This window comes from Cricetulus griseus, chromosome 4 (assembly GCF_003668045.3).
Source record: "Cricetulus griseus strain 17A/GY chromosome 4, alternate assembly CriGri-PICRH-1.0, whole genome shotgun sequence".
Lineage (NCBI taxonomy): Eukaryota > Metazoa > Chordata > Mammalia > Rodentia > Cricetidae > Cricetulus > Cricetulus griseus.
Window position 1 is genome coordinate 197,070,293 of NC_048597.1, and position 24,915 is coordinate 197,095,207.

Consider the following 24,915-nt stretch of genomic DNA (forward strand, 5'->3'; position numbering starts at 1 on the left):
TATTCAATTATTATTCACCTCAATTGATAAAAAGTACTTATCTCTGATGCTGTTGAAATTGATTAAAGTCAAGAGATACATCTCAGGGCTGGTGAGATGGCTCAGAGTGTGAAGGTGCCTGCTGTCAATCCTGATGGCCTGGGTTTGAGCCCAGGGACCCACATGGTGGAAAGAGAGTAATGTCTCTTGCAAATTGAATTGTCTTTTGACCTCCACATGCATGCCGTGGCATGTGTCACAGCCTGAATCAATGCACAAATTAATTTAAAAATTAAAGAGAATGTGACTTAGACAATTCGCTGCTGTTGTAATGGGAAACCACAAATGGAATAAAACAGTAAAGGCTTATTTGTCTCATCATACTGGAAGCCAAGGTGAAGATCAAGGGCTGCATTTGACGAGGGCTCTCTCGCCGTCATACCATGGCAGATGGTGTGACACACAAGCAGAGAAAACATGAGCAGCCGTACTCGCTCTTATAGCAACCTGCTCTCCCCAGTACAAACCCAACTCCTTTGACAGTGGCATTCATCCACTCATTAGGATAGATCCCTCAATAACCAATCACCTACTAAAAGTCTAGTTTCTATCCCCCTTTACAATTTTTGATAATTTCAGATAGGTATACAATGTATTTCAATCATATTTGTTTTCTTATCCCCTCCCCCCTCTGATGACTCTTTTTCACAGTTAACTCTCCACTTCCTATCATGTCCTTTTATCCAGACAGATCTTATGCAGACATCACGCCTGCTTTGTCTGCTTATGATTGCAATTGTCACATCACATCCAAGAGATAGAACAGCATGATATTCTTCCCCATTCTCCAGCTCTTGGAATCTTTCCAGTCTTGGTTCTAAGTTGTTCTCCCAGCCTCAGAAGGATAAAATCTGTTCTGTCTAGGACAAGAGTATAGTGATATTTTGTTTATGATATAACAAATAAAGCTTGCCCGAAAATAAGAGTGAAAAGTTAGCCATAGAGGCCAGGCAGTGGTGGTACACACCTTTCATTTCAGCACTAGGGAGACAGAAGCAGACAGATCTCTGTTAGTTCAAGGCCACCCTGAGATACACGAAACTGATCCCCTCCAAAAGACAAGCAGAGCTCACCCAAAGGTGATCTCGGCACTTGGGATCCCATGCCTTTAATCCCAGCACCAGACAGGAATATAAGATGGGAGGAGACAGCTTAGTGCAGTCTGAGGAGCAATGCAGTCAGGAGCAGTCTGAGGTTCAGTGGATCACCCCTTAGGTCTGAGCATTGGTAGAGGTGAGAACTCTCTAGTGGCTGGCTGCTTTGCTTCTCTGATCTTCAGCTTTAGCCCCAATATCTGTCTCTGGGTTTTTATTATTCATGCGACAGCAGGTTGCCCAATAGTCCCTTCTTATCATCACTTTGACCAATTATGGGTCTCTGCATTAACCATTGCTCAACCCAGCAAGCTTCTCTAAGTAAGGCTGAGGGTAATATTAGTCTATCCAAACAAACGTCAATACTAACAGAGTAGTTTGACTACATGCTCATCTAGCAAAACCCTAACAGTGGCTTCCCCCTTAGAGCCTGTGCCCTCCCATCCATAAGTTTTTGAGTAGGTTAGCAGTTTCATGTGTGCATTTTCTCTCATGGAGCAGGCCTGGAATTCAATAGAAATGTGGTTGGCTAGCTCCAAAAGAGCCATGTGACTGTTGCACTAGTGGGCATATCTAACAAGGGAGGTCCACAGTTGGGGATTACTGTTGATGGTTTCTCTCCCCTAGCATCATTCTTAGTGCTTTGCTACAGTGAATCAGCTGGGAGCACTTCTACCTTAGTTCCAGCTTAACTTTTCTGTGTCTTGTATTCAAGGTGAGTAACGTCATCAGCAACAAGGTCTTGCCATCTAGTTCTGGGGGAAACCAAGGGCAATAGCAATACCCTGTTTTGTTTTGGGGGCCTCTGACATCTTCTATGGCTAACTCTATGGCTAACATACTCTAGGGAAGTATCCCACACCTGATACTGTGATTTTCATTTTAGAAACCATAGCTTCTGAGAGGAGCATAGGATGCTGTGGTGGCTTGAATGATGAATGCCGCTACCTACAGTCTCTGGCATTGGAATAGTTGGTCCCCTGTTGGTGTTGTTTGGGGAAGCATGGCCTTGGTGGAAGAAGTATGTCACTGGGGGTGTGCATTGAGAAATTCAAAGACCCACACCATTCCCAGTTTGCTGTCTTCTTAGTACTTGTGGTTCCAGATGTAATTTTTCAGCAGCTCCTGCCACCATGCTTGCTTACTGCCACACTTCCCTGATGGATGACAAAGGGCTCTTGTCCTTTAGGGACCGTAGTCCCAAGTAAGTGCTCCTTTCTGTAAGTTGCCTTGGCCATGGTGTTTTATCACAGCAATGGAAAAGTAATGAATGCAGATACCTTGGTTCAAACTTTTTTTTTCTCTTAATATTATTATGATAGTAGTTAAATCTTAACATGAGTTTGGAGAGAATGTTCAAGCCATAGTAATATACAATGTCAACCCACTCCAGAAGCTTTAATAAGCTAAGCTGTGGTACTCTATGAAGGAATAAGCCAAGCATAATTGAAGAATTTCCCTTACAGACACTCAGAACAAGTTTCTGTATTTAATTAACTTCAAAGAGACACTATATTTAGTTATCATTCCTCAGAGTTCTTCAGTTATTATCTGTCTTCTAAAAATATTGGTGGAAATGAATAATCTTGATAATCTTTCAAAAATAGCCTAACTTGGCACACTCCTTCTAAAAATGGATAATATGTAGACTCATAAAGGAAATATAAAATACTATAAGAGAATTCAGGTACTCAGAAATTCTTATGCAGTCTGTTTCAGGAAAGAGTTGTTCTAAGTCCAATAGTATTGTGTCTGATAGGGTTCTTGTCTACTACAGGTTATTCCCTGTCATTGCAATATATTCAGATGCTATAAATAAAATCATGCTATATTACAGTGAAATATCCTCACTGACACTGGACCTTGTTCAAACAATGAAATATAATCACAGACATTTAACTTGTCTTTTCTAAACAGCTCAAGAAGGATAAAATTGCATCCACATTCATGAAGTACTTTGCTGTCAAGTATATGAGGTGTTTCTATGGCAGTGGAAGCATTTACAATAAGGAAGACCTTGGGGGAGAATGTTCTTATTCATGGCAGAAGTTCCCATCGCAAAGGAGCGTGCATTTGCTTGAGTTGTTTTCTTCCTGTTACATAAGGACATGGGCATCAGCCAATGGATATCTTGACACAGAGAATTGACAGATGTCTGCAGAGTAAAACTGGAAACAAGCCAGAAGTCAAAACTGGCACACTTCATAGTGACTAATGATGGAACATTTGCCTTAATGAAAAATATCCAACCAAGTTTCCAATTTTGTCATAGGTCTTAAGACTTTATGAACACATTTAATTGCCCACATCTTTGAGATTTCTTATTGGTAATTCATACACTTGCTTTCATAAGTACAGTGCTGTATTTGTTATATAAAATAAACTGCAATATGGCTTGTGAATAGAAATACTCATTATTTTAGGATTATAGGTATATTCTGTCACTCTTTGATATATATTGAGAAACCTATGCATTTGCATGAGAATAATAGGTAAACAAAATTAGCAAGAGAAGAAAACGTATTTTTCTGCAAATAATCCCTCCCTCCCAGAGTGACATTTAATTGAAGGAGTCGGTACCTACAGCTCCCATCTTGTTCTTATCAGAAACCCATTTGCAGCTGCACATGTGGGGTGACAGAAAGGATCCAGGCTCTGAAATCTGACAAGTTTCTTCGGACCCACTTCTTCTTTTTACCATCTGGGTGAACTTGGGAAGCAACCATCAATTCCATTATTATAATATAATTAGTATAATGAGGATAAAAATCAAGATAAACTCGTCACATTTAAGGGGCGTTTAATAGCCACCATTTCCTTTCAAATTCCTCTTCCACCTTCATGAACCGTAACAAGAAAACCTGGACTTGTGAGAGTGTGTCCTACTTTGGGGGACCATGTACTGCTTAAGAATGCTGCCAGCTTTTAGAATGTTAAGGTTTAATTGCATCCATAAATCTTGTTTGTTAGAAACATGGACCCTAATGCAGTAGATTGAGAGGAGAGACCTTCAGGGTGTGATAGCCCTGAGGCTCTTCCCTTATTCATGGGTTAATCGGTTCATGGATTAGCAAGTATCAAGAAAGTGGCTTTGTTCTACACAAGAGTTTTCTTAATGCTCATGTTTAACACCCCATGCCCTCCACCATGTCACAAGGTAGGAGGAAGTTCCTTACTAGATACAAATATCATGCTGTTGGGATCCCATCTTCCAAACTGTCAGCCAAACAAACCTTTATTGTATATAAATATAAAAAATATTTAAAAACTTGTGGTACAGCTAAACAATGAACTGAACTGGAACCCAGCTGTAGAGAAGGGGGAGTGATGAGCAAAGGGGTCAAGACCAGGATGGTGAAACCCGCAGAAACATCTGACCTGAACAAGGGGGAGCTCTTGGCCCCCAGACTGATCACTGCGAAACCAGCATGGAACTGATCCAGACTCCATGAATGTGGAGGCCTCGGAAATCTATGGGGCCTCTTGTAGTAGATCAGTACTTATCCCTAGCATAAGAATGGACTTTGGGAGCCCATTTCACATAGAGGGATACTCCCTCAGTCTAGATACATGAGGAAGGGCCTAGGCCCTATCCCAAAGGTTAAGACCCCCTATGGAAGGCCTCACACTCCCTGGGGAGCAGAAAGGGTATGGGATAGGTAGGGTGTTTGTTGGGGGGGGGGGGGGCAGGGGAGGAGGGAAGGGAGAGGGAACTGGGATTGACATATCAAACAATCTTGTTTCTAATTTAAATAAAAAATGGTGGAAAAAGACTTGTGGCATTCTGTTGTAGGAAGAATAAATGGAGTCATACAAAAAAGAACTGTTTATTTAGAGGGAAAACATAAATTGTGTTAAAGATTTTTAACTAATTAAAAATATAGAAGAAATATTAGACTTTTGGATCACACAATCTGTCAACAATTTAATAGCATGTTTTCATACCAAGAAAAGAAAAATAATTTATAATTTCTCCTAGCATAGTTCATGAAACATTGGTTATATTATATCTGAGAAAAACTTTTATTTCTAGGGTTATAATTCCATTCTTGGTACTGTTGAATTTGATAACAGTTTTCCAATTTTAGAAAAATTTAAAATTGTGTTTCCTTAATAATTACAAATTTTAGGGACATTTTACTTTAAGTGAGAAACTTAAAATATCCTAAACACCCATTAAATTGGCAACAGTTGACCAATTTTTACTTGCTATTCTCATGCCATGATGTTTGGCAGAGTGAGTATGGGATATTACTGCTAGATGTTATTTTAGAATTTAGTCAGCAGGCATTATATCCATAGTTTGTACTGCATAATTTCCAGGACAGATGTCTCCAATTCATCTTCCCAGTAATTGCATCTCACACTACCAGGGTGATGTTAAAGTGGAAAGAGAATGGTCCTCTAGCCAGCTACAGTTAGGATGTTTTCCTAAGGCATGGTTAATTAAACATTGAGCACAGGGCTAGAGTTCCTCCCAGGGATTTGCACAGATCCATAGATGCCAGGGTCCCTACAGCTTAATCCATGAGTGTCACCTAAAATTCACCTTTGCTTCTGATTTCTAGTCACTCTTCCTTCCTTCCTTCTTTCCTTCCTTCCTTCCTTCCTTCCTTCCTTCCTCATACTCTGATTGCCTCTTTGGATTTTGTTACTATGTCTGCTCCTTCTATTCTGACTTTTCACTCTATTGCAATAAGGACCTTGTTGTTTCAATGTGAGTCCAGCAACTTGAACTACATCCCAACCAGATTTGATCCTTTATCCCAGTTCAGGCTCACATGCTCACTCTTCTGTCATCCCTGTAGTCCTATTTACCTTCTACCCATTCTGCCCTGTGAGTGTCAGGGTCTCTCTCAGCACCGGTCCTAGCTGAGTCCTCTGCATAGGCAACCTTAGGCCCCCTCCTCTGCAACCTCCAAGTCAATCAATACACACCTCACAGTTGCTCTTCTTAAATGCACCTCCATTTGAGTCAAACTACATGTAAAACCTAGTTATCTACTGGCATGGAATTATGTTTTTTCTCAGAAGACTGTAAGCTTATATCTCTTCCTCTGCCCCTTCCTCTTCATTTTCCTATAAATTCCCAAGCAGAGATAGTCACATAATGAATGACCTGTAAATCGGTGCCTTATAAGTAGTTTTATTCAAAGCAAAAAAGAAAAAGAGAAAAAAATAATAATTCAATAATATTTTTTAAAATATTAGTGTGGTTCTATAGTCTGTTCTCTATAGATTTGTTTTGTATTTGTTTGCCTAATTTGACTTTGCAAGCTTAATATTTACTAAACTTTCATGAAATCTTAACACATGGAGAAGTAACCACTAAGAATCTTAATGGCATTGGCTCAGTACACAATGGGGTGGTCCTTCATGAGATGAGAAAAATCTGTCAAATGCTACCCTCTGCCTTCCAAAGAATTGTAAAACTAAAAACATGATTAATTCGGTTCAGTTGATGACTCAGAACAAGGAAACAACACATTATATAAAGAGTAATGCAATCTGAAACCACAGCATAGCTGGGGATAGAGGAGGAGGAGGGGAGGGGAGATGGAGGGGAGCAGAGGGAAGAGGAAGGGGGGAGGAGGAAGAAAAGGCAGGGAGGAAGAGAGGGAAGAGGAGGATAAAAGGAGAAGGGGATGAAGGTAGAGAAAGAAGGAAGGAGAAAGAGAAGAAGTGGGGGAGGGGGAGGAAAATTGAAAAAGCAAGAGGAGGAGGGGAGGAGGAGAAGGGAGGACAGCAGATAATTACCCAGTTGCCATGTCCCCACAGAGCTACCAGCCAAGAAGATGAAGGGAAGGATGACTAAATTAGGCCTCATCATTAGCAACCTAGCGCTGGGAAGGGGGTCGGGTATTTACCCTTCAAGGAGTGCTCTTGTTTCAGTGTGCTTCAGTGTGGTTGGTAAAGTTTATGATCCATGGTGGAGAGGGGTAGGACAACGGGATGAAGAGTTGAGAAGTCCTGAAACCTCATAGGAAATTAGCTCAGCCGTAACAGAGCCTCCTGATCCATGACTGATCCAGCTCTGGACACCAGTGTAATTGGTGTCCAGATCATAGAGTTTCTTCACACTCCAAGCCCCACGAATGAGCAACAGCTATGAGGATCACCAGCTTTGCACATGAAGGAACCAAGGCACATGGAAGTTAATAATTTGTCCAAGGTTTAAACAACCTGAAAAGGTAAAAACCAGGGTCTGAAGCCAGGCGGTCTGCTTTCAGATTTCCTGCCTTGATGCAGAAATGTTCATCCTTGTTGCATAATATATTTGTAGTGTATTGTTGCACATTTTAGTTTGTTTAGTTATCTAAGCAGTGTACTGTGAACTCATTTACTGTTAAATGTCCATTAAACTGAAGGTTCAGAGGAAGTGGGTGCAGCTGTCACATAATTGCTTCAGTGTGTGTGTGTGTGTGTGTGTGTGTGTGTGTGTGTGTGTGTGTGTGTGTGTGTGATGTTTGACTGTGCTCACCCCTGCTGGTCTTGTGGAGGCCAGTGGTTTGGAGGTCTTTTTCAGCTCCTCAACCCTATTTTTTTTTTTTACAGGATCTAGAACTGGTTCACTGAATCTAGAACTGGCTGCTTTGATTAAACTGGCTGGCTGGCCAATGAGCCCCCAGAATCCACTTCTCTGTGTCCCCCAGATATTATGTGGGTGCTAGGGATCTTAACTCAAGTCCTCATACTTCCATAGCAAGCATTTTACCACTGAGCCACTTCCCCACCCCCACTTTGGATATAGTTAAGGGGTTACAACACAACTATAGCTGAAGGTCTGTGTAAAATATTAACAGACTCAAATATTCATCACTTGATCTCCCAAGTTATCTCAGACTTCATAGAGTTTTACAGGTAACTTGAAAATCTTAGTATGTATTCGAAGTTATTTTTGTTTGTTAATTTTAATGAACTGTTGAAGATAAAAGAAAATACTAGAAGTGCTGATTTTCTGCTCCTGAAGAGAACTAAAACAGACAAATTTTAATTAGCCCCCTCACCTCAGAGCATTTGGAAAGGATTTTTAAGATTTCCATGTTTGAAGTGATTGAGAGTATCTGGCATGAACCACATTTAAAAAAATTGCCTCTCAAATGAAACATATATATTTAAGGCAAATTTCTAATAAAGTCCTAAATTATGGGACCACCCACAGGAGACAACCCTGAGATGATGATTATTCAAGGGCAGATACATTTGGAGAAGATCACGAGGAGAAGAAAGGGAGAAAGAGACAGGAGAGAAGGACATCTGAGAGGGTTGCTGTGGAGCCACTATCCCCAAACCAGACAGGCTAGAAGGGAGGGGCCACTGGTACATTTATCGTTCACTCCTCTAAGGTTAGCCCTTCAGTGGCTGCTCTGTGAGATATAACAAGTCCGCCACTTGCCATGCCTGTCATCCTGCAGGCAGAAGAGCTCAACAGCAAGGGAAGGAACAGGCACTATTACCAGAAGTCCAAGCACATTGGATAGCAAGCCAGGGGGGCAGGGCTTCCTCCATGCTGCCTTTCAAGCTAAGCAACATCATCAGTATTTCCATAAATGTCCCATCCAGACACACTCTCGGAAACAAAGAAAGTGGAATAGCAAGGTATGTGGTGATTAGAACCCCTCAGTAAACTGCTGTCAGGTCTTCCCTCTGCCATGTGGACTCTAACCCTCTCAAATTGTAAGCCAAATGAAACACTTGCTTTTATAAGTGTCTTGGTCATGGTGTTTTATCACAGTGATAGAAAAGTAACTAATATACTACCTAAGTTTGATTCAAGAACCCATGGTGAAAAGAGAGAACAGACTGCCAAACGTTGTCCTATGACATCGGAACATGTGAACCCTCCCACGCACCATGTACATGCAGTAATAATAAATTAACAATTAAAAGTCAAAAAGAAAGTTGGGAACAATAAAGGAAGATACCCATTGTCAATCCTTGGGCTCCATATGCATCTATGTATGCATGTAAACATGAGACCCTCTCCATATACATATGCACAAACACATACTTATGCCACACCATCCACATAAAGAACATACCTATTCTTTGTCCTGAAATATCCTCAACTCATTGTTAACTTTCAGTTTCTAACAGTGAATATTCTCCCCATGTTGGGACAAAAGCATTCAAGAAAGTAATGCCATAAATTCTACTATTGTCCTCCTCCAAAAAAGAAGAAAAAAAAAGACTAAAGTTAGGAAATCATTTGCTCAAATCAGTGTGATTTTTTTAAATCCTCTTATTGGATGCTGGTGAGATTTCTTGAAAGAAGGGGTTGATTTATATTTATGCACTTTGAAATTTGTTCTTAGCCCAAAACTAGATCTCTGGGTTCACGCAGCCAGAAGAAAAGATCACATTACTCACAGGAAACACTGGGTATTTTTAAAAATAAACACTAAGAATGGTGCCTATCTTCTAAGCATCTTGAAAGACAGGATCCTAAGGGGAGAATGGAAAATGTCTTCCCCATGGTCCTCAAGAAGCCTTTAGGAGGGCAGACATGCTGACTATGTGCCAAGAAGTTGCAAGGATGCTGCTATGCTCTCATTGGGCCTCACCTTCAGGTGTGTGCATCTGTGTGGGTGTGTGTACATGTGTGTGAGAGGAAAGGACTGCCAAGCCAGCGTGCAGAGAGTTGTAACTAGACGCTGGCTTATTTCTCTTTTATATCTCTGGAGAGAAAAAACACAGAGGTATGAAGTATATGAACAGAAACGGTATGGGGAACAGGGTGGTTTGCTAAACCATCCATTCCTAGATAACATGCTTTCCCATACAAACTTTCCTGGAACACAGCACATGTATACTACTGTGTTTTACATGAATGGAGTGCTGATGTCAGTGATCACTGACTTAGGATTGCCAGAGCATCCCACAAGTGTTGGGCTTATTTACTTTTGCTTGGTTGAAAAGGATTCCATTTATTTATTTAATGTTCTTTGAAATTTGTTCTCTAGCACATGTCTCTGATTATTGTCTAGTGCAAACACTGCCTTGTAGGCATGTATTTAGGCTGGAGACTTTGTTCATATCTATGCGACATGCTGTCTGCATAATAGACCTAAATGCTCAAGTCAGACAAACAAAGCAAAATCCTTGGTTTCCAAAGAAATAGTCACAGCTTCTTTTCATGTCATAAGCAGGAGCTTGGGATTTGAGGGATCTAGATCCTTAAATATGAATAAAATATTATGAAAAGATAATAGGAAATTTATAGACATTTATAATTGTCAGAAACATCTGGGAATAGTGGTGAATTACCATAGCTATTTCTAGCAATAACTCACTGAGGTGAAAATTTGAACAGGAGCAAAAGAATAAAGGTGTGAAATTATTCAGGTGTTACAAAGAGTCACTATAATATGCAGAAGACTGTAGCCACTGTTCTTATTCTGTGAAATACCCTAAAATCTGCAGAGTCCAAAACTACCCATGAGCTTTCCATCTGCTTTGACCATCACAAACAGTAGGCTCTGGCCTCATATAGTCATTGGAATGTAGGCAGTGGAAGAGAGAAACAGGTCTTTAAACTTTGACTCATCCTAGGAAACTTAAAACATCCACATGCAGTTACCATGGCTACCATATTGAACACTATAGTCCTGGGGTGGAAACAAATTCACTTTCCTCCTCCAAAGGAAAGTTACAATGGAGTAGCAGAGGGGATATAAAATCAGAGATTTGAAAAGCAGTGAGTATAGTTTGGAATATATATTAAATTTTAAATCAGGATCTAACGTCAGAAGTTCAGAGATTTTATTGTTGGGCAATATGTTTCTTTGGAGCTTCTGTTTTTAGGAAAATAAACATTCTCTAACCCCTTTGTCTCTTCCATGAACTTCTGAAATGTTCTCTTCTTTCAGGTTTCTTGGCATCTGGCATTTACTTGGGTTCTGGGGTTCCAAACTCAGGCCCTCATGCTCACACAGAAAGTGCTTTTGCACACTGGGCCATCTCTTCAATGACAAGGAAAGACTTAAGTAGGCATCTCACGTAGTGTCTGCCCTCCTACACTTTTCTCTCAACTATGACTTCCTTGAAAGGAAAAAACTACATCTGAATATATCAAAGCACATGGTAGTCTAAAGGGCAGGGGCCACTCAGTGAGGACTCAGTTAATGTTTGTATCCTTAGCACCTGGCTGGGCATTTGCTATTTAACTTCATCTGAATCATTATCGCAGGTCCATTTCAGAGTCAAAACAAGCTACAGTTTTGTAGGTAAGAAAGCTCACCAGTACACTGTGACGTGGAAAGATGCAAATTTAAGATGTTTTGATTAGATTCCCACAGAAGGTTGGATACAAATTTTGAGAAGTGTATTTGTTTTTTATGATGATCTGCCTGATACAAACATTCTATACTCAGCTAAAGGGAGAGCCCTTTAATTATCTATTCAGGAATCCTTGATGAATGTGTAGTTTCTAAAGTTGCCAACCAGAGCAGCCTCCTGACAGCCCATGCTTCTTCTAAACACGAGTTAACTGCAAATCACAGTTCTCCTCCCCACACATAGTACTTTTCTCAACACAAAATAATTAACATCTCCATCAAGTAAAATCTCCAGTTGCATCATATGGTCCAAGCTACTCTCAGGCCACTCACCCATCTGGTTTCATTATTTCTGCCATTTGCCAGCATGTGGGTGTGGGTGTGTGTGCGTGAGGGGTGAGGGGCGACAGAGGCTGCTGGGTGTCTGGGGTAACACGTTACCACATGTGCACGGTCAGGTTTTAACTTGTAGCCATTCTCTCTGTCCTTCTGATGAAGCAGCACAGGACAGCCAGCTAGTGCTCTGGGATTTAAACTCGGATCCATGCCCTGCTCAGTGTCTCTGGAGGGTATCACAGTGTGGAAGCAATAGATGTTTGTAATGAATTATATGGAAAGTTAGAGACTGACGATTTGTCAGCTGTGAAAGTAAACTCTACAGGTCAAAGAAATAATGGTGATTTTGAATGAAAGACCCAAGTTTTTGAGCCATTGAAGAAAAACATATGTAAAAAAAGGAACGTGAGATAGTCTCAATCTATGTATGTATTCTAAAATTACCATATGCAGGTTACCTTGTTCGTACTTCTCAACGACTTAGGTCAAAGGTTAAACTTTATCCAGACTTCTCAAATGATTTGGTTCGAAGACATTCTACATACAGGTATTTTCAACCAACTTTTTATCTTCCTTTAAATTGTGAGGCAAGAGCATAAATATGATTAAGAAATAAAGCTGTTAGGAGAAAGGGTTCACTTTATACACTATTTGATGCTGTATCTAGGAAATAGTAAACCTAGAGTCTTGATTATCTAGTTACTATTTATCAAGCTGTCCATAGAAATCACTGGAGGATACAGATAACAGACCAGACAGTTCCTGTGGCTTGTGAACAGCCTTTATTATGTATTAAAAGGAAGAAAAGGGAAGAAAGATGATAGCCGGTCTACAATGCTAATTAATTATAACACTTTCCATGAGAACCAGTCAACCCCTGCAAGAGCCGGACCAGCTGCACATTTTGCTTGTTCTTGTTTCAATGTACCACTTTGGTTATTTTCCATTAGGAAAAATATGAACCCACACTAAAGTGAGCATTTGGTATAGTTCCTCACAGAGACTCCAGTGGTCTTGTGTGACACTGAGCTGGGGCCGGAAGTCCAGTGGCAGAGAGGCAGAAAGGAGACTGGCCAACGGTCCTAACACAACATGGAGCTCAGCTTGCACTGTGCTGCTCTTGGCTCTGACTCACTTGGTCCCATCTGACTAGACTTCTGCTCACTGAGAAGGAGGGAGGGCATTGGAAAAAACAGGCTGCAATGGTGATGCGGTAGCTTTGCATGGCTGGAATCTGCTTCACTAAGCCGGCAGCTGCCACATTGTTTCATCTTTGATTTCATCATTGTCTCATCCTTCCATTTTCTCTTCTTCTTCTTCTTCTTCTTCTTCTTCTTCTTCTTCTTCTTCTTCTTCTTCTTCTTCTTCTTCTTCTTCTTCTCCTCCTCCTCCTCCTCCTCCTCCTCCTCCTCCTTCTTCTTCTTCTTCTTCTTCTTCTTCTTCTTCTTCTGAAATTGTGGGTAATAACAGAAAGCATCTGATAGGCTGGTGGGCACAGGCACATTGAACACAATAATAATAGGAAATACTGAGCCTGTGGAGGTATTTACATTATTTTGGTTCTTGTTGTGGCAGCAAATAGGGGGATGGGGGGTAGGTTTGCTGAACCTACTTAGGGCATCATCACCCCATCCATTTCTTCACTGATTGTCACACCAAGTGCCTGTTACCTTAGATGGACACAACTGCTTTGAACAATTGTAGAATTCTCCAGCAGGGGAAACTAACCTCGGAGGTTTCCTCACTTCCCTTTCAGCTGTCTTGTCCAGTTTATTTTCCTCCCACCTCTCTTGTGGATTAGGTCCACTCATTCAAGTCCACAGATATACCCTAAGCTGTTACTTCAACTATCTCTCATCAAAAATCTGCTGTGCAAAGCCCTATCCCCCGAGAAAGAATGAGAGACAGAGAGACAGAAAGAAGGGACAGAGACACAAAGAGAGTGTGTGTATCATGTTACTAAATTAAATCAAATGGCTCTGTCAGGCACACTGTATTAACAGCACAAGCCTGCGGTTCAAAAAGAGTTCCTGTGGAGACTCTGTGCCTGGTACAAAGGAATCTTTTAAATAATGTCAGGCAAAAAGTAGGCTCATTGAGTAAAGAAAGACCAGAGACAGACCAGGTATCTGGCACCTGTTAAGTCACTTCCCATGGAGAGGGGTGGCCTGGCAAGAGGTAAGGTCCTGTGTAAGGATCTGATGGTGTGAGTGGTTTAGGTGGGAAACAGATACACCAATCAGATAATGACAATACAAAGCAATGCTTAATGATGTCCTGAGAGCACATAAAAAGGCCACAAGTCATTTATTAATAATACCTGATACTTGCTGAACACTTATGATGTGACAAGAGTGTCTCATTGTGGTAAAATACAGATCCTATACAACAGGCCATTAGCATCATTGAGCATATTTGTCATGTAACAATTATCACTATTGCAGAATCTTTTCATCAAATCCATAGAAAACCCCATTACAGTCCCCATTCTTCCCTTCACTTTAGTACCAGAGAGCTACTTTCTGTCTATATAGAAGCTGAATCACATGATGCATTTTTCTAGCCTTCACTTCTTTTGCTTGGAATAGTATTTGAAGCATTGTAGCATTTAGCCGGGCGTTGGTGGCGTACACCTTTAGTCCCAGCACTCAGGAGGCAGAGGCGGGCAGATCTCTGTGAGTTGGAGGCCAGCCTGGTCTCCAGAGCGAGTGCCAGGATAGGCTCCAAAGCTACACAGAGAAACCCTGTCTCAGAAAACCAAAAAAAAAAAAAAAAAAAGATTGTAGCATTTATCAGTACTTCGTTTATTTTTACAGATGAATAATATTTCACCTTATTGTGATAATATTGATAAATGGATAAATAATATTGATTCATTCCCATTTGTTTATCTGGTCATCATTTGTGGGCATTAGGATGGGTTCTGTTACTTCGATCTTGTGAATTCTCTGAACATTCATGCAGCACTTTTCACATGAGTACCTGTTTTCAGTGTTTTGAGCTATACACTCACAACTAAAATTGCTGGGCCGGATATAATTATTTAACTTAACTGAACCACCAAGCTTACAGTTCCCATTTACTTTATCACCACTAATGTATGAAGGCTTTAATATACCCACATCCTCCCCAAACTTGCTGTTTTACATTTTTCATGGAAATGCTAGCCATTGTAGGTGATGTGAAATGATGTCTAATTATCATTTTAATTTTCATTTCTTTGATGACATGGGGCATCAAACATCTTTTCATGTTTGCTAGTCAATTGTATAGTCTTGAGATATGATTTTAAAGATCTTTTTCATTTAATTCTTACATAGACTTGGTGAGAATCTTACAGATAACTGAGCAGAGGCTTTGTAAGTAAGACCAAGTCAAGTGTTAGGGGCCCTCCGAGAATTAGGTTCACACTCAGGAGATAGAGGAGCTTAACCTGGGAATCGAGAGAGTGGGGGACTGAAGTATTTGAACGTCTCGGATAAAGACAAACCTCAAGGGGCAGTAATGTAACTATACTGGTGAATGGCTGTGGGAAGTGTTTTACCCATCAGGCAGGGGCTTGCCTCAGAAGCCATGCACTGGCCACTGTCTGCATCGTGCTTAAATAGGTGGCCTGAAACATTCAGCTTCCGTGGGAGGCTCTGTGGGTTACCAGAAACTTCTGTCTTTATGTTTGAAAAGAAGTGGCTTGTCCTAATTGTACCAAGATCTAATATCTTTCAGAAAACTGCCTTTGTATTTGATTAGCTAGCATGCAGTGATCAGAATATAAAAGATGAAGTTAGTCATAAATAACTCAACAAGAACAGAATTCAAGTAGTTTCAAAGAGCTTCTAGTTAGGTTCAAAGACCATTTAGATAAAACAGGGGAGCAGAGAACACATGCCCGAGAACCAGGGCTTTTCTATCCATAGGCTGGTCCAGTATCCCATGAGAAGGATACCTGAGCACACACGCATGTCACCTGCATTATGTATGTAGATAGTATGCAGTGGCACACCATGGTCATATCACAGTCATCAGTAACTGCTAAGACTTCACACATACTTGAGATTATTCTCCCATTGATCATGGCTGGGGAATTCAGCAAGGCACAGAAGGGTTCTCACAATGTGCCTTTGAAAATTCTGGAGAATTTTCCATAAAAAGATGCCTGAAGTTACATGGGGACTGGCTAAAGTGTGAGGATGTTTTCAGTTTCAAGTCTCTTTTATCCCCAACACTGAACACTCTTTTATGTTTTATGAGCTAGAATTAAAGTGATGGATAGGAGAACATCGTAAAGAGGGTAAAGAGGGTAAAGAGAATCAATGCTCACTGGAATTAGACAGGAAAACCAAAGGATAAGATTCAGATAACTTTAAAGCAAACTTTGAAGAGAAACCAGTTTACTGGCTCATTGCTTGCTGCCTGTTCTCCACAGCAACTCTGTATTTTCTTGGGGACTGTGTGAGTAACACTGGTCTGTCACATTGCCCAGGACCTTGTGGATATTTTCATTAGCACATAGAGGCAAAACCCCAGTCACACCAGGACTTTCTGTTTACTTTAATGGAAGTGCAAAGTACAGATGTTTACCAAACCTAGCTTGTCTCTGCTTTCTGTTATGCTCTTAAATGTGTTTTGCTATGTATAGAGCAATCAGGAGCAGAAACCCCTCAGGCTCAGTTCCATTACTTTTCTCTGGTGATCTTGAAGTCCCAAAGAAAGAAAAAATGGTGAGAATTTTCTATAGACATGGTGACTATGAGGTGACCTGACTTTAGTATAGAGTGATTTTTAAGAAATATATTTCAAAGAAAATGGTTTGCTCTTGTTGTTGTCATTTTCTTTTTTTTTTTCTGGAGACTGTATTTTTAAAAAACATTTGCTTCAAGAATCTCCTTTCCTCTTATTTAAAAAAAAAAGTCCCACAGCAAAAGTCACATTTGTACAAGGACAGGCACTAGTGGAGACAACTGGGGAGCATTTGCTGATGTCCTGACTGTATCCTTAGCATTTGTTTCCTGGAGAGCAGGGTGAGATAAGATGAGATCTGCAGAGTTACCACTAAATCCTGAGCAGGGCTTTGTCTGACATGGATCTGACTCACAGGGCACAACATTTCAGAACAAGATTTTTTTTTTACTTAAGACTTTCTAGGATGTGGAAGGTGCCCTCAGGTGACCCACCTTAACTGGTGGATATTGGAGGTTTTATTTGTTTGTTTGTTTTGTGTGTGTGTGTCTATGTAAATCCATATAAATCCAAGTTCAAAAGGACAGGCAGGGTATCCCACACAATTGCATGGATGAAGTTAGAAGTGAATATGACTGGATTTTTTTTGCATCTTTTTTCCCCTACAGCATAGTTTACTAAGAGAAGCACATTGTCCAAATGTGCCAAGAGCTTACCTGTCTGACATTAGATGGTGAACATTTTACTTTTCATGTTTTTGGTGATGGAGATTAACTCCAGGTTCTTACTCACCAATGCAGGACTTTCCACAGACCTGCATCCTCAGGATCTTCTCCAGCATTTTATATTTTATTTTAACTCCATTACTGTTTTTGCTCTTGAGAGAAAACATGAACATTGTTAAAATAGAAATTTTTAAAAAATAAAAAGAAACATTGGCAATTGCAACCCTAGCTACATTAAAAAAATATTTTAGCCTTTTTTTCTAGTCACCTGTCTATGATTGTATAAATGCATATGTATAATACCTAGATACTGATTTACTTCCAGGACTGAATTCATAACATATATATTTCTTCTTTCTATTTTTATTATATATTATAAAATGAAATTTTAGTCTTTCATGCAATATTCTTTGAACATATGACCTTATATTTTGTGTATTTTCTGTTTGGTGCATCCTATTTTGGTTGTGTTTGTATAATATGAATATGTGTGTGCTTGGATAGAGTTATGTTTACTGAGTGTATCCATGTGGGAGACTAGAGGCCAACTCTGGGTATCTTCCTGTATCACATTTCATCTTATTTTTTGAGATAGGATCACTTGCTTAAACCAATTTCGCTGGATCAGGTAGCCAATAAGCTCCAGGGATCATCACATCCCTGCCTCCCCAGTGCGGGGTTACAGGTGAGCACTGTCAAGCCTGACTTTTACAGGCATGTTTGGGATCTGAACTCAGATTTTCAATGCTTTCACTGCAGACACTTTCTTTACTGAACCGTCTCAGTAAAGAAACACAGGCTTTAAATAACTCAGGATCATTAGATGAGTACAGTTTTCTTGTTTTTATGAATAATGACTATTTTAATGCATAAATTTTGGCATATGTCTTTGATTACCGCCTTCATATGGTACTGGAATGAGAAAGGGCGAATAAGATATAAAAGTTTAACTCTCAAAGGTTCACAGTGAATTCTGCCCTGACTGTTCTGAATGAGCACGCCATTGACACCTGTGTAGACTCTCATGTCACATTCTATTGCATCCTGTACCTGTTCAGTCTGACTTTTGCCATTAAAAACAGTTTCCAATGATACATGCAAAAAGAAAAAAAAGGGAAACTCCAATGTTCCTTTAGTTTGCTCTTTTCACTTCTAAGTAAGTACACCATAGAGTTGTTTCTTCATTTGTAAGTATATCATAGACTCACTGGCTGTAGTGGTGCATGCCTGTAATTCCAGAGCTTGGAGAGTGGAGGCAGGGAGATGTTTAAGTTGGCTTATGTAAAAACTTTAAACGGCAACTTGGGTTTCATGAGACAGTCACAAACAAAGGAACAAACTAAAAGAGTACGTTCTTTATTCATTTGTCATCTCACTGGTAATCCTCACTTATTTAAAAAGTGCTCTGTTCTGAAACTTCTGTGGGATGTGGTTTAACTATTTATTGTGCCCATTCTTATCCATAGACCTTATGCTTGTCATGCATATGACTTTGATCTATTTCTGTGAATCTAACTCAATGTAAAATGCAGATATAAATTTTCAATTTGCTCTTTTTCTGAAGGGAAGAGCTTCTGAATTTCACCCTGAGTGCATAGGCTAGTAAGAAAAACTAGCCAAGGGTAGTTACTAATAATAATAAGAGCCAAGGGTAAGGGCTACTGTAATACGTCCCACCCTCGAGACTGCCATGATGCCACAGATCCTGGAAAAGCTGTGTGTGCACAAAGGTATGTGTTAGTGGGACTAAGGAGAGGAGAGTAAAGGAGAGGAAAAGAGAGGAGAGGAGAGGACAAGAGAGAGAGAAACAGAGAGACAGAGAGAGAGAGAGACAGAGAAGTGATGTCTTTCATCCCTTCACACTCTTGAGCCAAGAAACATAAGCAGTGTTGTTGTAGAGCCAGAGGAAGAGAGAGCTGAGGCTCCATCCTGCAACCTGTCCTCTGCTGAGTTTGTGGAGTTATTAAACAGACTGCTGGTCACACATAGGGCAAGGCTGCCACTGTTTCTAGTATAAGAACTCTAAAATTCATCATAGCAAGTAGGCTCTTGGCTTCTGCTTCCAGGAAATAGCTCCGTGCCAAAAATCCTGGAGAGACTAGAGGAGACAGAAGATGCCAAGCTAGCCCTGTGCCTCTCCTATTCTGAATACACCAGTCTGCCCTGCCTCAGGGGAGAAAGATGTATGCATATATCCCTTCATTCACTAGTTCCTTATGGGAATGAGCACTACACTATAACATTTACTCACCGGGGGGGACAGGCACCTCCAGGTATGAAGCTGATGGTGAAGGCGGAAGGCTTTCAGGTAAAACCAAAGCCCCTAGACATTTTGGTGGTCAGTTCTGCATACTGGTACTTTAAAAACAAATGACAGTTTGAAGAAAACCCACAAAAATTCTAATTTGAAATATGCATTTGCCAATATACATCATATATCCAATCATAAGACAGTGCACAGATGTGTGTGTAATTACTATATTCCTGTGAATAGACATCATGCTTTTCTATCAAGTCTCAAGTAACTTAAAATAGTCTAAAATCTCTCTCTAAGCAGTAACCTGGAGGGAAGAGAGCAAGAGAGAGAACAAACATGTTGGTGCAGACATTCTGGGAAGAACTGGGGGAAAGAAATAACATGATTGAAACATTTTATGTGAAAAACATTTAAAATAAAAAATTTAAGTTGAAAAACTGGAAGAATAAAAGAAACAGCAAACTTCAGACTCAATTCTATGGCATGCCTCCTCCATGTAAATAAGCCTGGAGGTCTGATGCTGGGACTAGGGGTACAGTGGAGTAGAGTACTTCCTGCCTTAATGTGGAATTCTACAATGTGGAATTTTGAACTTCGTTCAAGAGAGGGAGGGGTAGTGGGAGAAGGAGACAAGGAGGGAGCCGAGTGGGAGATGATTTTTAGTTGTTTAAAAAAAGATTTCTCTGTTTTATTTTTATTCGTATGAATGTTTTGTCTGCATGTGTGTATGTGCACCACATATAGGCTGTGTGTAAGAAGTCAGAGGAGGGCATCAAATTCCCTGGTACTGGAGTTACAGAGGACTATGAGCTACCACGTGGGAGCTGAGACTTGAATTCAGTAAGCAGCAACTTCTCTTAATCACTGAACTATCTCTCCGTTCCCCAATTTTTAGAACTCACAATTTTCATAGTATAAACATTCCCCCTATGTTGAATTTGAAGTTAGCAACGGCAGTTGTGGAAATCCCTGACAAGTTAACAATTCCTGAGCTAGAGGAGGCCAGAGGGTCACAGCAAAGCACCAGCAGATTTTGATTCTGAAATGGTCAAACTTCCCATGTTACCAAGGAGATGAATGTAAGGCTAGGAAACATTATCTTAGCATTAAAATTTACCCCCTTTACACCTATGCAAAGGTCACAAACATTAAATAATGGTCATAGAAGTGTTTTGAGCATTTAAAAGAAAGGGACAGGGATGCAGAGCAGAGATAGTGCAGTCAGTAAATTGCTTGCCATGTTGGCATTAGGACCTGAGTTTGATCCCCTGCATCACATTTAAGAAGCTGGGCATAATGATGCATGCTTGTAATCCCTGTGCTATAAAAGTGGAGACAAAGGTATCTCAGGAGCTTACTAGATAGCCAGCATAACTTAACCAGTGAACCCAGGCTGGTGAGTATCCCTATTTTAAAACAAAAACTGGACTGCACATAAGGAACAACATCTAAAGTTAACCACTGACCTCCACACATGTGCACTCAGGTGTATGGGCAACCTACACACCTGTATATCTACATACACATGATCATGCATATACATGTACGCACACACACACACACACACACACACACACACACACACACACACACACACACACACACACACACACAGGACCATTCATATCCCTGTCAGCTACCTTTCTGTCACTGTCACAAATATCTGATTGGTGAAGATGAAAGCTTACATTGGGCTGCTAGGAATGCATGGCAGGGTAACTTTGTGATGGCTGAGAAGCAGGGTGTGTTGGGACTGGGAAAAGGTTGCCATCCAAACCTTTGAAGAACAAGCCTCCATCTAGGCTACACTCTTAGAAGTCTTAAAATTTCCACTGTTTCCTGATATCATCACTCTAGGAAAAAGCCTTTAATTTACAGGACTTTGGATAGGAGGGTTGTATAACAGTTTCCTCAAAGGTAAAACCTTCCATCTTGGAGGGAAGCTTATTAAGATACAGGATGTTAAGAGGGAGGTAGAACAACAGAATGTTCTGAGAGGAGGTGAAATATCCCATCCTGCAGGGAAGCTCATTAAGGCAGGAAGTGAACAACTCAAAGGCTTCAGGAAATTCCTGAAACTGACCAGATTCACTAGGTCTCTCCCTACATAAGCAGTAAGGAGTCAAGCTGTGTAGAAGCAGTTCTCATCACCTATGCTGCCTGGAACAAACAGATCAGCCAAACTGATTAGAGAAAGCAGAGACCAGCTGAGCTCCCTAGAAGAGGCTCAGGCCAACTGAGCCACCTTGAAAGGACACACTCCCTTACCCATTAAGCTGTCCTGTAGAGTCTGCAGTAAGCTTGGGGTTTCCAGCATTCATGATCTATCACCCACACCTTTCCAAAGTGGGCTTTGGAGCGGCAGGTGCCTTTTGAGTCATTTCTGATCCTGTAACCAACCCCTCACACCTATTCCTGTAAATAAGCTCATTAAAAATCATTGGTTCACGTTGGACTTTGGTCGTATCTATGCTTTGGTCCGTTGTCACTTGCCTGTCTGGGATCAGTAGACATTTGTTCAAATATCCCCAGTAGTGTCACATAGCAAAGTGACATTTAAGAGCCAAACTATAGCACCAACTACAGAAAATTTTAGGAATCTCTAACACAAGAATAAGATTATGATTAACTTTGTGTAGACTTTGATTAGATTTTACATCTGTATGACAAAAAAATTTCCCCTTCTGATTTTAGTAATAGATATTCCTAGAAAAACAAGAAGAACAAAATTAATATATATCTGCATTACATTGTCCAAATGTAAGGTATTTTTAAAGGAGGCTCTTTTCCTTTAGCTAACAATCCCCTCCTCACTTACCGCACCACTTATTTATATTAATACATCTGCTATTGCTGACTTTGAACTTCCTGTTTACCTCTTCCAAGAATCTATAATTATTAATCTTCCCACTAACCCGGGTAATCTTCCAGCTGAACACTTTTCACCACATCTGCACAGCCCATTGGACCATGTGTGTAAACACAGTCATGGGCTTTGGAGGATTTTGATTTGGATACCATTCTTGGTAACCATGGGTACCATGCTGGTTAGGACTCCTGGATTATTTGTTTCTAAATGATTGATACTTAGATTTTAGCAGATTACCCCTGAAGAGTGAAAGAATAGATTTGGGACTGTCCGAATGAGAGATGGCAGAGGTCTTTGTCTGGTGAAAGATAATGGGGATTAAGAAGAATGACGTTAGATTCCCAGCAGAATGTAGATGTTTGGTAATTTTGACTATGAAATATGTTTTATTCTTCCTTTCCTCTTTCTTTGCTGGTTGAGAGGGTTGAAGTGGAATTATTTCCTTACTGTCTGGGAGTTTTCAAAGACTGAGTTCTCTGTGCCCTTGAAGAGAGGGACCTGACCATTCCTGCAGCTTTGATCTGTGCTCCAGACTTAATGAGCCGCTGAAGTCTGTTGGGAGGGTGCATGCAGAGGGATAAAGAGGTTGTGGAGTGAAGGAAAACTATGGAAAGAAGGAGCTAAACAAGGGCAATACCAGAGAGGACCCCAGAGGCCGGGAAACTGATCTAGGTTCCAGCAGAGTGGTCTGGGAAGTGGAGTCCTATTCTGTGATGGCTCCATGACTACCAAACAAAATCCTCCCTCCACACAACATACATACCCTTGGGCTTGCCAAGCTATCTGTGTCCCTTCTGTAGATACAGGAGCTTCCAGCCCCAGAGATCTCTGTGGGACACTGTGACTGACATTACCAAAAGGCCACAGATTGAAGTACTGACAGCCACTTCCAGGCCTGGAACGTGAAATGTTGTTTGTGCCTGATTTTGCTCTGGCTCTGCATTTGACTTTGCCCAAATCAAACCAACTCAGATCATATCAAGTTACCAAGCTTGGGGATTTATCTGTGAAAGTAGCATAGCTTAACTTGTCATGACTAATATCCAGATGCCAAAGCCAAAGCTGAAGGCAGAGCTGAGGCTGGGTGCTTGTGAGTCAGGGCCCTGCAGGTGGTGAATAAATACACAGCCTCCTTCCCGACAGCAACCTGAGTTCTTCATGGAGAATTCTTGGGGGTCAGAATTCCTAGCTTCTGCTCTCCCGTTTCCCAGAAGCAGGCATGCCCCTTGTCTGACGTCATCTCACTTTACCGGCAAGTGGATAAGTCTCAGAGGCAAGGTGCATACACCTCAAAAGGTATAAACATGACCGGATTAAATCCAGTTTCCATGTGTATTACTTGTCTTTTCAGTTGCTGTGATAAAATGCTCTGAAGAAAGCAACCTAAGGAAGGAAAGGTGTATTTTGTCTCACAGTTTGCAGTGTTGAAATCCAGGCAAACCTGGTCCCACCCCTTGGGAATTTGGCATAGCATGCCACCCCTCTGCTCATGGCAGGCTACATACCCTGGTCCTTTAAGAGGAAAACTCCACCCACTGTCCTCTCTGTTTTTCTGCCTGTTCCCTTTGAGGAGGCAGCTCTCTCTCTTTTGTCTCTCCCTCTCTCTCTCTCTGTCACTCTCTGTCTCTGTATATCTGTCTCTCCCACTTTCTCCGATAAACCTTTCACCAGTAAACTTTCTGTGTAAGTCATGTCTACAGGTCTCTGTCCCTCACCTGCCACGGGCCGCCATGGTCCCACCTCATGCAATGCTCATCTTGTGCTGTATTCCTAACAGCGGTACATCACAGTGAAGTCACAATAGCAGAAGGGGAGCCTGGCTACATCCATAGCTAGGAAGCAAGAATCATGAAGAATAATGCTAAAGGAGCTTCCTCCATTTTATACAGTTTAGGGGTGGTCCTGCCCATAGCTGTCTTCCAACACAATTAATTAAGATAATTCCAGCAGACATTGTTAGACACCCCCCCCCCGGAAAAACTCAGGTATCTGGGGTCCCAGGCCACGAACGCAGTCACCCCAATCACCAGGCAGATTCGAGAGCTTGATGCAAACTGCATGAGGCTTTATTGTTGTTTAACGAGCTAACCCCATGTTAGCTTGGGTCTTTCACCCACCCGCCATGGCGGATGGCTAGCAAAGACCCCTCAAACCGGCTGCTGAGCGATCTTGTAGGGCAGCATAAGGGGAGTGTCTAGGGGTACGCACAGGCTCAGGATTGGTGTGCCTCCAGGCTTGGAGGGCTTGCCCTGTGTTGATTGGCCAATTGGTTGTTATGGCCCATAGGCCCTCCCAGGGTGGTTGCTATGCTCTGCGAGTCATTGCTGTGCACTTGTCCGTAAAGCACACCCAGAGCCATAAAGCATAGCGCCACCAGCTAACTTCTGATTGGTTCCTTGCCACGAGGCAGGCAGCTAACCTCTAGTGGCCAAGGTAAGGTCATAGCAAGCACATGTTACTGTCATGGCTGCCGAAATGGGGGGCTGGTCCCTTCAACATGTCCAGACACCCATCTCCCAAGGAATTCCAGATCTTGCCAAGATGATAGTAAGCACTAGCTATCATACTACCCTAGAGTACAACTTGGTAATATCCCCTTGGAGAGGCTGAATTCAGGTGTAGGCCAACAGCAGGTCTTGAG